We start from the raw sequence: 13126 nt of genomic DNA, 5'->3' as shown, positions 1-13126 counted from the left end.
ACTTGAGACTGGGGCTGAGGTTCACCTTCCAGCAGGACAACGACCCTAAATATAAAGCCAGGGCAACAAGGGAATGGTTTAAAACAAAACATATCCATGTGTTAGAATGGCCCAGTCAAAGTCCAGATCTAAATCCAATCGAGAATCTGAGGCAAGATCTGAAAACTGCTGTTCACAAACACTGTCCATCTAATCTGACTGAGCTGGAGCTGTTTTGCAAAGAAGAATGGGCAAGAATTTCAGGCTCTAGATGTGCAAAGCTGGTAGAGACATACCCTAAAAGACTGGCAGCTGTAATTGCAGCAAAGGGTGGTTCTACAAAGTATTGACTCAGGGGGCTGAATAATTACGCACACCCCACTTTTCAGTTATTTATTTGTAAAAATGCTTGGAATCATGTATGATTTCCATTCCACTTCTCACGTGTACACCACTTTGTATTGGTCTTTCATGTGGAATTCCAATAAAATTGATTCATATTTGTGGCTGTAATGTGACAAAATGTGGAAAAGTTCAAGGGGGCCGAATACTTTTGCAAGCCACTGTATACACTTCTGATACCAGCAGCAAAAGATACCAGCAGCAAAAATAAAAAAATAAATGCTACAACAGTATTCCTGTTTTTTGGACACTGCACCCTGGTGTGAGTATGGTGTGAGAATGTAAATACTACATGTAGACATAGAGCATTCATTAGGCTCTTGATATGATAAGTATGCATCACTCTCTGGACTATGCATCTTAAAGTATGATGTAGTATCATGAATCTTTGCAAATATGTGGGGAATATACTGAACCACTGTAGAGGCATAAAGTGAACTTTTGAGGTGGAAAACATTCAAATACCATTTTATTAAATATTGACATTGTGTGTACTTTGGTTCCAGTTCAAGATCAAATTCACGTGTTTAATCCTTCAAGTGTAACAATCTCATTCACATTTCATGATAACTGGCAGATTTCAAGCACTGTATCATTTTTAGTTTTTGAATTTCTTTTTAATTATTTTGAACACAGATGAAGGGAAACTGCATTGTGATGTGTAAGATTTACTATCTGTAATCAGGCAAACCAGATTATGAACCACACAGACAGATGAGAGAGATTTTGTCAGTGGGATCTAAAGAAGATTACGGCTCTCATTACTTCCAGTTTTGCTCTCTGACTTGATTCCGACTGTAGACGATCATATCTCCGGAAGGTAAAACTCAGTTCAGTCTATTACCAAAATGACATGCAACATTTGGTTTTGAGGGCAAACACTTGACACGAAGTTGAGTTTTTCTCTTAATACCTGCTGGAATCACATGGTCATGGATGCGGAGGTAATTTTTCCTGCTAATTAAATTACCTGAAGCGGTTTTTCCAGAAAGATGGAAGGAGGTGGAGGGAAGTTTGGAGAAGGAGCCTGGAAACCTTCAGTCTTTTGCGGGTGTGCCCTTTGCTGTCTGCGAGCCAATGCATTTTACTGACAATGAATTGTCAACATTTCACAGACGGGGTATTTATTGATTTCACAGCTGTACAGCTGGCATCCTTTTCGAGTGGCTGTCTTTCTCTTTATCGCTTTCTTTATGGACACATATGTGGAAATTCAGCTGGATAAAAGGTAGTTGGTGATCAGCCAGTAATAACGTGTGTGCAGTAAAGCATCAGGAAGCCTGCCTGTGAAGGGCTGTGTGGTAACCCACTTAACTCAGTGGAACCTTATCATCAATTTCTGGAGAGGAGGAAAGTAACTGATCATCTGCAACGTCTCCTCCTGCTGTTCTTCATTTACAGATGAACTATGACCAGGCCCTCCATACCTCCCACACACACAAAGGCACTTTAACAGATTCCAGCCTGACATGCAACTTGATTGATATGCCGCTATCAATCCGAGTTGCATACCAGCATTGGCATTCACGTAAAGGAGAAAATTAAAGTCACCCTATATATACGATAAGCATGCATCATTCTCTAGACTATGCATCTTAAAGTATGATCTAGTATCAAGAAGTTTTGCAAACATGTGGGGCATATACAAATAGAAAGTGAGAGGGGGAAAAAAGAACTCAAGTCAAATAAAAAAAGAAAAACTGCATTTTGCTTCAATGAATATCAGCTTTAAATGTAAATAAACATGGCCTGTTATTAAAAAAAAAACTAAGCTAACATTTTGGGTTACATGCTTACTCTTTTCTTTTTCCAAAGAGATAAAGGAGAGATTACAACCAATTTCTAATAGTAACGTTAGCTTGACACAGACTGGAACCAGTGGTAACAAAGGCAGCCTACCAGCACTAAACCTCACTAATTGTGTCTTATGCATCCTGACTTTTAGTCCATACAGAAAGAGAATTGCTTGCCGGTAACTAGAACAAGATTAGCCAGATTGCATGTAACACCTTATTAATGCAATGTCTCACTCTTGGCTAGATCAGACATGCATACTTCTCCATTTCCATCACATTTTTGGCTGCCTTGTTTGCTGAACACAAAATAGTGACACACCCTAATCAGCATCTGTTAAGTGTATGCTGTGTGCAGGCAGGAGTGGTAGTAGGAGAGACCCAATGTGCAGACACTCGGAGGCGGAAGGTGAACTCAAAACAGCTTTAATGCTGAACTCAAAAGGGACAGAACATAAAACAAAAGCAGGACACAGGAAACACCAGAGCCCAAGAAAGTATCACAAACACAGTGCAGTTCAGGGGGCCGACCGTGCGCACGGCAACGACGTGGAAACAGGCTGATAGCCCAAGAGTCCAGAAGCGGGCGGTTCAGGGGGCAACAAAACTAGGAATACAAAATACACTTACACAGACAGAACACACAGCTAGATAAGGGTAGATCACAACACAGACACAGAGAAACACAGGGCTTAAATACACAGAGGGAGCAATCAGGGAATGAGTAACAGGAGGGAAACAGAGCTGGGGCAAATCAGGCCTAACGAGACAAAGGAAGCACAACCCGACGCATTTACATGAGACACGGACTTTCAAAGTAAAACAGGAAACATAACACAGACTGAACTTACAGACACAGACTCACAGGCAGGCACTACAGAGGGAACAGAGACGTGGGACCAGGGCAGACACGGAGATATAGCCGACAGGGGAGACAGCAACTAAGGATTACACAGAGACATAAACCATAAGACAGAACTCTAACAAAGAAACCAAAGACTAGAAATGATAAATAATATAATAAACTAAAAAACCCTGGGTCAACGACCCAGGCATCCTAACAGCATCAGCATTAAAACCACCTGCCAAATACTGTTTGTGCCAGCAAAACAGCACTGAGCCATTAGAGCATGGACATACACACCAAGACCTTGGCATGGATCTCAGGGCCAGTTTTGAAGGAGGGGTTTTGAAGGCCAATTTAAAGCTTGACTAATAGGTCCTCAAGTTGGTCCTGAGCTGCTTTTGTTGTGTGACAGGGTGCTGGAGAAGGCCATTGGCACTGAGGAGTGTTGTTTTTCATTTCACTTGTAAGAGTAATTTTGTGGATCACTGAATAACTGCAAATCTTATTCAATTTATTTGATTTAATTATTGTCAAAAATATTTTCAACAAGATATAGCAAGATAATGAATGGGTCAGGGCAGGTCTGGTACTTCGGGCCCTCAGGTTAAGAGGAATCATCTACCTCCAGCAGCCAAGCAGGTAAGCAAAGAAAAGGCTTCAGGGGAAAAGGGTGTTTTAGCAATGTCAATCAAGAATAAGAGTAGGAGTGGGCAGGAGTCAGGACTGGGGGCCATGGCTGGTAGACTACCTGTAAGGAAGAAGGACAACAAATGCTAGACAGGAAACGAACAGCTAGAATGAGTCTGAGAGACTACAGCACACCGGGTACGATGACTGCGACGAGTGAAGGTCGGGGTCAAAGCTTTAAACTGCAGGTGAGTGGAAATGGAAACAGGTGCACTGGCCGAGGAAGCGCGGGAAACCTCTGCACACCACGCCCCCAGGAAGAACGTCATGCATACTCGCATTCATGAGAGAGTGAGAGAGAGAGAAAGAAAGAGATACTACTGTCAGTATCACAAGTTGTTCGAATGCTGCCGGGCAGGTGTACAGTGGAAACAGTTTTGCTAAGAGTAGCAACGGTGAAAAAAAGCATGCAATGTAGACAGTCCATAGAGCATGGTTTTATCATCTAAATGTAACTAACATAAAAACAGTCATAATGCATAATATCCCCTTCTATAAAATTAAACTAGTCCCCTGATGTTCATTTTCTCTACTGAATTATACTACAGATGTTTGTGCTACATAGTCCACCTTAAATCACAATATAACACCTGTCTAAATATGTAAGTCTTCAATAAAAGAAGTTCAATACACATTTTGTATTATGACTTTCATGATGTGAGGATTTATTACAAGAATGTAAGTTCCTCATAAACCCTCATTAGGGGGTTGTTTCACATGCATTCTGTTGCAGCGATGCGTCATATTTTCTCAAGTTGCAATTTTTGTTGTCATGCATTTTCATGCATCCTAATTCATGGGTTTCAGTCATCTCTAAATCTAAAGGGTGGCTCGTGGGAGTTTGATGGGGGTACATGGTGCACTCCGCTGTTGAGGTGGTGCTGACCACAAAAGCAACTGTGCACTTGTAACCACGAAAGGATAAACACATTTAAAGCAGAACAGAAGCCAACATTGTAACGGCACCTTCAAAGGTCTGCTAAACATTAAACATAAAATTCTTCTTAAAGCATATATCAGGGTACTCATGACTTCAATTCATTCACATAACTTCCTGACCTTGTTGTGAGGAGCACATAATGGTCGCTGACGCGTTTTATCAGCTCCTTTAAAACAGTACACATCGACAATGAATCATAGGCATCTCAGGGATGTTTATGACTTGTTGTCTGACAACCTTCTAAAGTCACTTTAATGCTTTGTAAATCCATCACTCAGCAGCATGACATTATACACTGACTACACACGGACATGCTGGCTTCAGGCACTTTGTTGTGTGCCTGCAGCGTAAGATGACTCATTCTAAGACACTGATTTTGGTAGAATCATTTCTAAATCTGAAAGGTCATTAAATATAAACAGACGGTACTTATCACAGAGTAGAAAGTTTTGTGCAGGTGCGTGCTTACATCCTCTGCTATTTCTTTGTTCCTTTTCCTCTTTAACTCATAACGTCTCTGATCAATCTCTTCTTCTTTGATGCCCAAGAGTGTTTTAACGGTTGGGGGGAGCTGGTTGCTGAGTGCTTAATGGTTATTTAGTTCGTGGAAATTACTCAAACAGTGATGCGGGCTGTTCTAAAGATGATGCATCTTAATGTTCAGGTCATGAACCATTTATGAACTTCAAGAGTTGAGGCTGGACAGTTGAGTGCTTTATGGTTATTTAGTTGATGGAAATTACTCAAACACACTCAAGTAGAGTGAGGAGGCATATCTGGTCATTACAGTAAGTAGTGGAGGTGGAAGTGAGGAAAGAGGGTTAGTGATAAATGATGTGCTTTGAAACATGTTTCAGGGATGTTTTTTGTTTTCTGCCAGCTGAACCCAAAGCTGGTGGCTCGCGTGTAGATGGATTGTTCTCGTTCCAGGGGTGAAAAAGCGAGCTGCTGGCTGAGCATCAAGTGAGAATGTAAGCGAAATGGACAGCAGATGGTTCTGGTTCATGCACCGGTTGTTTGGGATGTGCTGAGCATGACTGGGCCGGTGCACCCCTTCAGACCTGGCACCGGTCCTGGATTTCCCCGCCACAGCACCAGCAGGCTGAGTCTGTGCTAATGCAACCTACAATACTCCCATTAGAGGAGGAGGTGAGTTACAAGGTGCATCTAGAGAGACAATGAATTTTGGGCCTAAAAAAAGCAATCACAAAGTCCCAAATAAATAATAATAAAAAATCAATCTGAGTGGCTGTATTTTTATCTTGTTACAAATCACTAAACCGTAGCTGTTGCTGTTGTTGTTGTTGTTGTTGCGGCTAAGAAATTATTGTTACAGAACCCGAAGGACACGCCTCAGTAACCACTTCCCTTAGCCGTCCTGTGAAAAGGTCAGTCACTGGTCGCCTTGCAGGGTTTGTACATATTTAAAGCCAAATTCAAGACGTTTGATCTGACATTCATATGACTCAGCAGCTATAAATTGACATCATTAGCTATATGAAAATAATCACAAACACAAGGAACTATGATGCATGCACTGATTGTAACACTGATAATAGGTTTTGACAGAATGTGATGTGAATAGTTGAATCACCACAGAGCACCAAAGCATGCTTATGAAACTGAAGTCAGTTCTCTATTTTATTTCAAAACCTGAGCGTCAGCGTCACATTCTGGTCCCAGGAACATACCACCCAACCACAACAGTGTTGATTCAAATCTCACAGGAAACCTTTGTAACATTCGATCCCCTCTCGCTTCTTTCTGCTTCTCTGCTGTATACTTTTGAATAATGTTTCCTAAATACAGTCAAATATCAACAGCAGGTGAAATCGTTATGTGCAATGTGAAACTGCTCACTCATATTAACAACTACAAAGAGATTTTTCACAGACTAAGCTGTTCCAGTTGTCACTGTGGAAGATTTAGGTGTTTTTCTGCCCATTGGTTTGTTTGTTTTTTGTTATACAAAGTGTCACAGTTTTCCTTGTCTCTCAGTTTTTCGGCATTGTTTTTTTTAGCAGCTGCATGCAGATGTTTTCAGCTCTCTGCTCAGCATCAAGCAACAGACAGACACAATTAACAAGTAGGTGGTGAACATACTGTAGCATTTAGAGTCAAATAGCTCCTTTGCAAGTTTAGAGGATGAAAACAGAGCTGGAAGGAGAGTAAAGACGGGACACATGTCTACAGATGGATGTAAATCTGCAGATTCATGCCATTAGTGATGTGAAAATGAAGCTTTCTGAAGCGCTCAATCACTATGGAGCAATTGCATTTTTTTCCGTCCTCCACATGGATTCATTCATGCCATTTGGGCTGCACAGGGTTCTTTCCTTTTCTTTCTTTCTTTTTTACACTTGAAAATTAGCCAGATGCTCTGTTCCGTTCCTGTGTCTGACTTCCTGTCCCGATCATCTGCTGTGAAGCCTGCCTGACTGACGCACTTTCATTAAAAACAGAAAAACATTCTTCAGCAGTGAGTTGCTTCTGGGTGGCTTACCTGGTGGAATCACAACTAATGTCATGAGTGAGCGCTATGAACTCCAGTTCCTGGTGACATCTGCTGGTCACATTCTCAAGCAGGCCCCTCATCATGTGCCCACCATACTCCAAAACCTCCACAGTTGTATTTCAATTCAATTCAGTTTTATTTATATAGCACCAAATCATAACGACAGTTGCCTCAAGGTGCTTTACATTGTAAAATAAAGACACTATAGTAATACAAACAAAACAGAAAACCCCAACAATCATATGACCCCATTCGAGGAAGCACTTTGGCGTCAGTGGGAAGGAAAAACTCCCTTTTAACAGGAACAAATCTCCGGCAGAAAGACATAAACTGTGAAACCTATCCAGAGTGTACCCACTTGATGACAGCTCCCCCACCCTGACCCTGAATGTAGAAGCAGCTAAGAAAATGAATGAACTGATGGGTTGGTAGCTTGCTCTGTTATTATGTCTGGCTTCGTGACATCTAGGTTGGATTATTGCAACTCCCTTTACTTTGGTCTTAACTCTACTCTTCTCCATAGACTGAAAATTCAGAATGCTCCCGCTGGTCTCCTTACTGGTAGTGGGCGGCGTGTCTCTATCACCCCTGTCCTTTCCCACCTGCATTGGCTTCCCGTTAAGTATCGCATTCAATTCAAAATCCTGCTGCTCACCTTCCAAATTATTAGAAATATAGCTCCAAGCTACCTCATTGAGTTACTTAGATTATACACCCCTAGATAGGGATGGGTATCATTTAGGTTTTATCCGATACTGGTGCCAAACCGGTACTTTTGAAACGGTGCCGGTGCTTAAACAGTGCTCAAACCGGTGCTTAAAGAATGGAGAACACAAAATTGGTCCAAAAACCTCTCATGTTCAGCTGTTTTTTTTTGTAAAAAGATAACAATGTTAGCCTTTTCTGCAGCTATAGGGCATATGTAGAGTATGGTATCACTCTTGGCTGGAAGCAGTACTTAAACAATGGAAAAAAACACAAACTTTGTCCAAAAACCTCTCATGTTTAACTGTTTTCCACTTTTTCTTTGGTCATTTTAGCCTTTTTGGCCAGGGTGAAGGGAGTATCTGCCATCAAACAAGAAGACAGCCGCATGTAACTACGACGGTGTTTGCTAGTTCACCTTACATGTATTAATTTAATAACGTGGTTAGCCTACTCAACGTAAATTATACACGAACAACATTAAGCGACTCACGCAGAGAAGAACGGCTGCTGCTGCCATCATCAGCCGTCATCATTTCTGCTACACTGGCAGGGCTAGGGGCCAGGACTCTACTCTTCGGGTTTTTGGGGGATGTTGCTACTTCGGGTCCGATAACAGGCACCACACCCGCCGTAGATGTGCTCGATGTGAGGTCTCGCAGCAAGCTATCAAATACGGCACATTTTTCGGCTTTAAAAAAAAAACCGCTATGTGTCGCCAGGTGTTTCATCGGATTTGAGGTGTTACCTCCTTTGACAGTATCAGTAGCTTAAAGCACTTGTTGCAGGCTGCTGAGTTTGCATCTTTTGCTGTGAAGTACAGCCAGACTTCTGACCACTTCGCCTTGGGCATTTTTAATCTGTAGCGCTGCTCTAAAAGAACGTACGTACCTGGGCCCGCCTACTATCCTCGGAAACGTAAAATGATTGGCTAGAATCTAAAGTGTATCACAGCTCAGGAAAAAAAGGCACCGAAGTAAAGCACCGAAATGTGCGCTGCTTTTCGGTCTGGTTACTACCGTTTATGTCAGATACCGGCACCCATCCCTACCCCTAGAGCACTAAGATCATCTTCTCAGTCACTTTTGGTGCAGCCGACATCCCGGCGGAAGACTAGAGGTGACCGAGCGTTTGCATTGGCTGCACCCGATCTATGGAGTAACCTCCCCATCACTATCTGCAAGTCTGATTCCATTCAATCCTTCAAATCGCGGTTAAAACCCACTTATTTAGCCTCGGCTTTTCTACCAGTTAATGATTGTTTGTTAGTTAGTTTAATGCTTATTTCTATCTTCGGTCTACTCTTAACTACTTTTAATCATTTTTAAAATTTTTGACTGTTTTATCCTTTACACATATTGTTCTTTCATGCTTTTATATGCATTTCTTTTGCTTCTGTGTTTTTAATGCTATTTAACATGCTAGCATGTTGGTACTTTGCCATAGCCTTCATCCTCCCTGTTACCTCATCTTACCCTCTTGTATGTTAAGCACTTTGGTGCACCACTGGTTTTTAAACGTTCTATATAAATAAAGTTTGTTGTTGTTGTTTACAATAAATGACACATGAACTATAAAACTTCAGATTTGTTGGCCCTCATAGGCTGTATATAAAGATGGACGTACCCACAGTTGTCATGATCCGGGTGAGTGCAGGGTTTTTCCCATGGTTCCACCTCTGGGTGCTGTCCACACCTGTTGGCAATCAAGACCAGTGCTCACGACTACTCTTTGCCAGATCTTCAGCTAACCTCTGTTAGTGTAGGCCGCCACAGCTCTTGTGATTTTGTTCACAGTGCTTTCTCTGCTCACCCTGTGCTTTCTCTGCTTGCAGTGATCCACCCGGTCTCCACGCTCAAACGCTAACAATACTAGCCTTCATTTGGACGATGGTCTTCTCAGCAGCTCTTTCACAGCTCATGCTCACTTCTCTCCCCTGGCTGCCTCCCTGCCTCAGCTCCTGGATATCTTGGATCATGATCTGGCTTTATCTCTGTCTCACTCGGACCACTTACCCCTTCCATGTCTGTCCTCCATCTGCAACAAGTAAGACAGTTCATGTCCACGTTTTGCTCTTACCTGAACTGCACCAGAACACCTTCTGAACTTCCTCCTCGTGTTACATGAACTCTGGGGCGCCCCAGAGTCCCTGTTAATATTGTTTCCTAGTGTTTCATGTGTATTGCACAGTTCACATTTGCTACATTACTTCATAGAATTTCACGTACATGTCATAGTTCACGTAAACTTCATAGTTCACAGTTCATGGTTGCTTCACAGTTATCTTTCTCAGTTTGTAAATAAAGCCTTGTTTTCACGTTAACCAGTGCCTCCATCTATATCTGCAGTTGAGTCTGTTTACCTGGTTTGGCCTTTGGCCGTGACAACAGTGACTTCACCCACTGACATCTATAAGACTTCTTTAAGAGATGAGTGGAGTCGCCCTCTGCTGGTTAATTGTCTTTGTCCCACTGTAAATCATAACTTTATTTATATATAGCGGCAGTACATATAAGTTTTTATACAAATATACGATTATTTATTTTTAAAAATGTGCTTACTGCCCTTTAACAGTTTCCATATACTGGTTTGTGTTAAATCAAACACAAATTTCCTGTTGAATTTATGTGTTTGTGACAAAGTAAAGCATGCTCTTTTATGGAAGATGAAATATTGCCTATTGCAGTGTGAGGATGCCTTCTGCAGGAGGTAATAAATGAGTTAAAGATGTTGCTTTCGTTGACAGCAAGCTCTTAATTAAAGCAGTATGGGATAATGAGAGTTCACCTCCATTCAGGCATGCTCTGCACTAAACTCAGCTGACACAACAGAAAATTCACATGCAACCTTAGACCTAGGGGACAAATTACTCTGGCACCGGCCAGGCAGGGACTGTGCAGGAAGGCGAGCAGCAAATCAATAGAGTTTTATAGACCTGAATCACATCTAAGTGTTCCTCCTTAGCTCTGTTACTTTCATTCATCTTTCTGTCTTAGCCTGTTCAGTAGAGGAGTGAAATGACAAATTTTCAGACAGCTGTGATGGATATTATTATGTTTTTTACTCTCTGTTAGTTGATGTGATGTCTCTGTTCTTACTATTACACCTGTTTTTATGCTTGATACGAAGCCACTTCACGTTTCTCTGCAGAGGTTCACGTTACAGACAAAAAGTCATTGGTGGAAAGTTTATGTGAGAAGTCTGTTTAAAATTTTGGCTGAACAAAACTAATGGCTGCCACCTGTAGGTAGAATTGATAACTTGTGTTTTCTGGTAAAAAGCACTCAACATAGTAGCAGGAAGCTTGCATACAATATCTAAAATGTTGCAAAACATCCGAAATGAAAAATAAGTCTAAACCCAGTCCCAAGATCATTTGTAAAGAGCATTGCTAGCATATGTGAGAATGGCTTTAAGATGTACAAGGACATGGTGGCATGATATTTTTCATCATTTACTGTTTTTCTATACTGTACAATATTTATTTAAGGTAATATACTACACACCTGTAGATGCCATAACAATTTATTACAATTAAATATTTGACTTAACATGATGTGCAGAAATCTGAACACTGAGTAAAGCTAATTTCCTTTTCCACAGACGAGTTTCTGGAATTATGTTCTGATCCTTCTCAAGACAAATTGTATTTAAAGTGTAATATTATTATTATTATTATTATTATTATTATTATATGTCATCAGCTCAGTGAGTTTAGGCACGTCATGGTCAAGATTTCTGTCAGGCGTTGTGTGGAGGCGAGGAAGAAGGAACCCAAACGCAGGACTCACAGGTAGGTGAAGACTGGTGAAGGTTTATTATAAGGAGCGGAGGAACAGAGGGTGAACAGACACTGACTGGCTGGATCACTGAATGGCTGACTGAACTGAGAGAACACGGGGAGGACAACATCACACGAACATCAATGACATGACAAAGAACTGGTGAAACCGAGGAACTTAAATACACAGGTTGAATGATGACACTGATTGGAAACAGGTGAGTACAGGGCTGAACATAATCTGACTAATGACATGAGAGACAAGCTGACATGGAGAAAAACAGGAAGTGAAAACATTGATGTGGGAAAACTGAAAACACTGGGTCACCGACCCAGGAACCCTGACAGTTTCCATGATTTAAGTGACTTTAAACGTGGAATGGCTGTTAGTGCCAGACAGACTGGTATTTCAGAAATTATGATTTAGTGGGATTTTCACATCAGAACAAATTCTCTGGGGTTTACAAAGAATGGTCTGAAAACAAGGAAATATCCAGTGAGTGGGATGAAAATATCTTGTTGATGCCAGAGGTCGGAGTAGAATGACCAGAGTTCTGCAGTGTGATAGGAAGGCAAAAATAACTCAAATTCGATTTTATTCAGTGCAGTTTTATTATATATTTATATATAGCACTAAACTGGAACAACAGTCACTTCACTCATTACAACCAAGGTATGAAGAGCATCTCAGAATGCACAATACATCGAACCTTGAACCAGATCAGCCACTCCTGTCACCAAAGGCTCACCAAAGTTGGACAATGAAAGACAGAAATATAATTTCCTGGTCCGGTAACTCAATATCTGCTGGAACATTTGGCCGGTATGGTCAGAATTTGGTTTAAACGACATGAAACCACTGATCCATTCTGCCTTGTATCAATGTTTTCAACTATCAGCTATCTCAAGCTAGAGTCTTGAACATAACATTGATTGCACTCAAATGTTTGCCCCAGTCACCATATTTGAATAGAGATCCTGTGGGTATGGTTTAATGGGAGATTTACAGATTAGCTGGCTACATGAATGTCCAGATTAAAAACCTGCATAAAATGTTTGATGCTATTAAGTGTATATGAAGAACCTTTGAGGAATGTTTCGAGCACCTTGTTGAGTCTAGGCCATGAAAGATTAGGGCAGCTCTGATCCAGTTCTGATCAGGTCCTACCTGGTCCTAACAAAGTGGACCTAGTAATTTGCCTGGGGACTGTAAACATGCCTTCCAGCAGCAACAAATGACATAATATTGTACCAGTAATCATAGTTTGACTATACTTATTTACAACTAGGGTATTCCTACATATCTCTGCTTCTATCTCTATCATTTCGGTTATATTACCACTGTTAATAAGTATTTATATCTGGTTGTAATGGTAGTTGTAGTTAAGAGTATTTCTTTCATCATTAGCCACTACCTGACAGAGAGCGCACAGCTGTAACACACAATTATACCCTAAAGTATAGACAACATGATTCC

Source organism: Neolamprologus brichardi, chromosome 14, assembly GCF_056152115.1.
Source record: "Neolamprologus brichardi isolate AB-2024 chromosome 14, ASM5615211v1, whole genome shotgun sequence".
Taxonomy (NCBI): domain Eukaryota; kingdom Metazoa; phylum Chordata; class Actinopteri; order Cichliformes; family Cichlidae; genus Neolamprologus; species Neolamprologus brichardi.
This window is presented reverse-complemented; position numbering follows the sequence as displayed.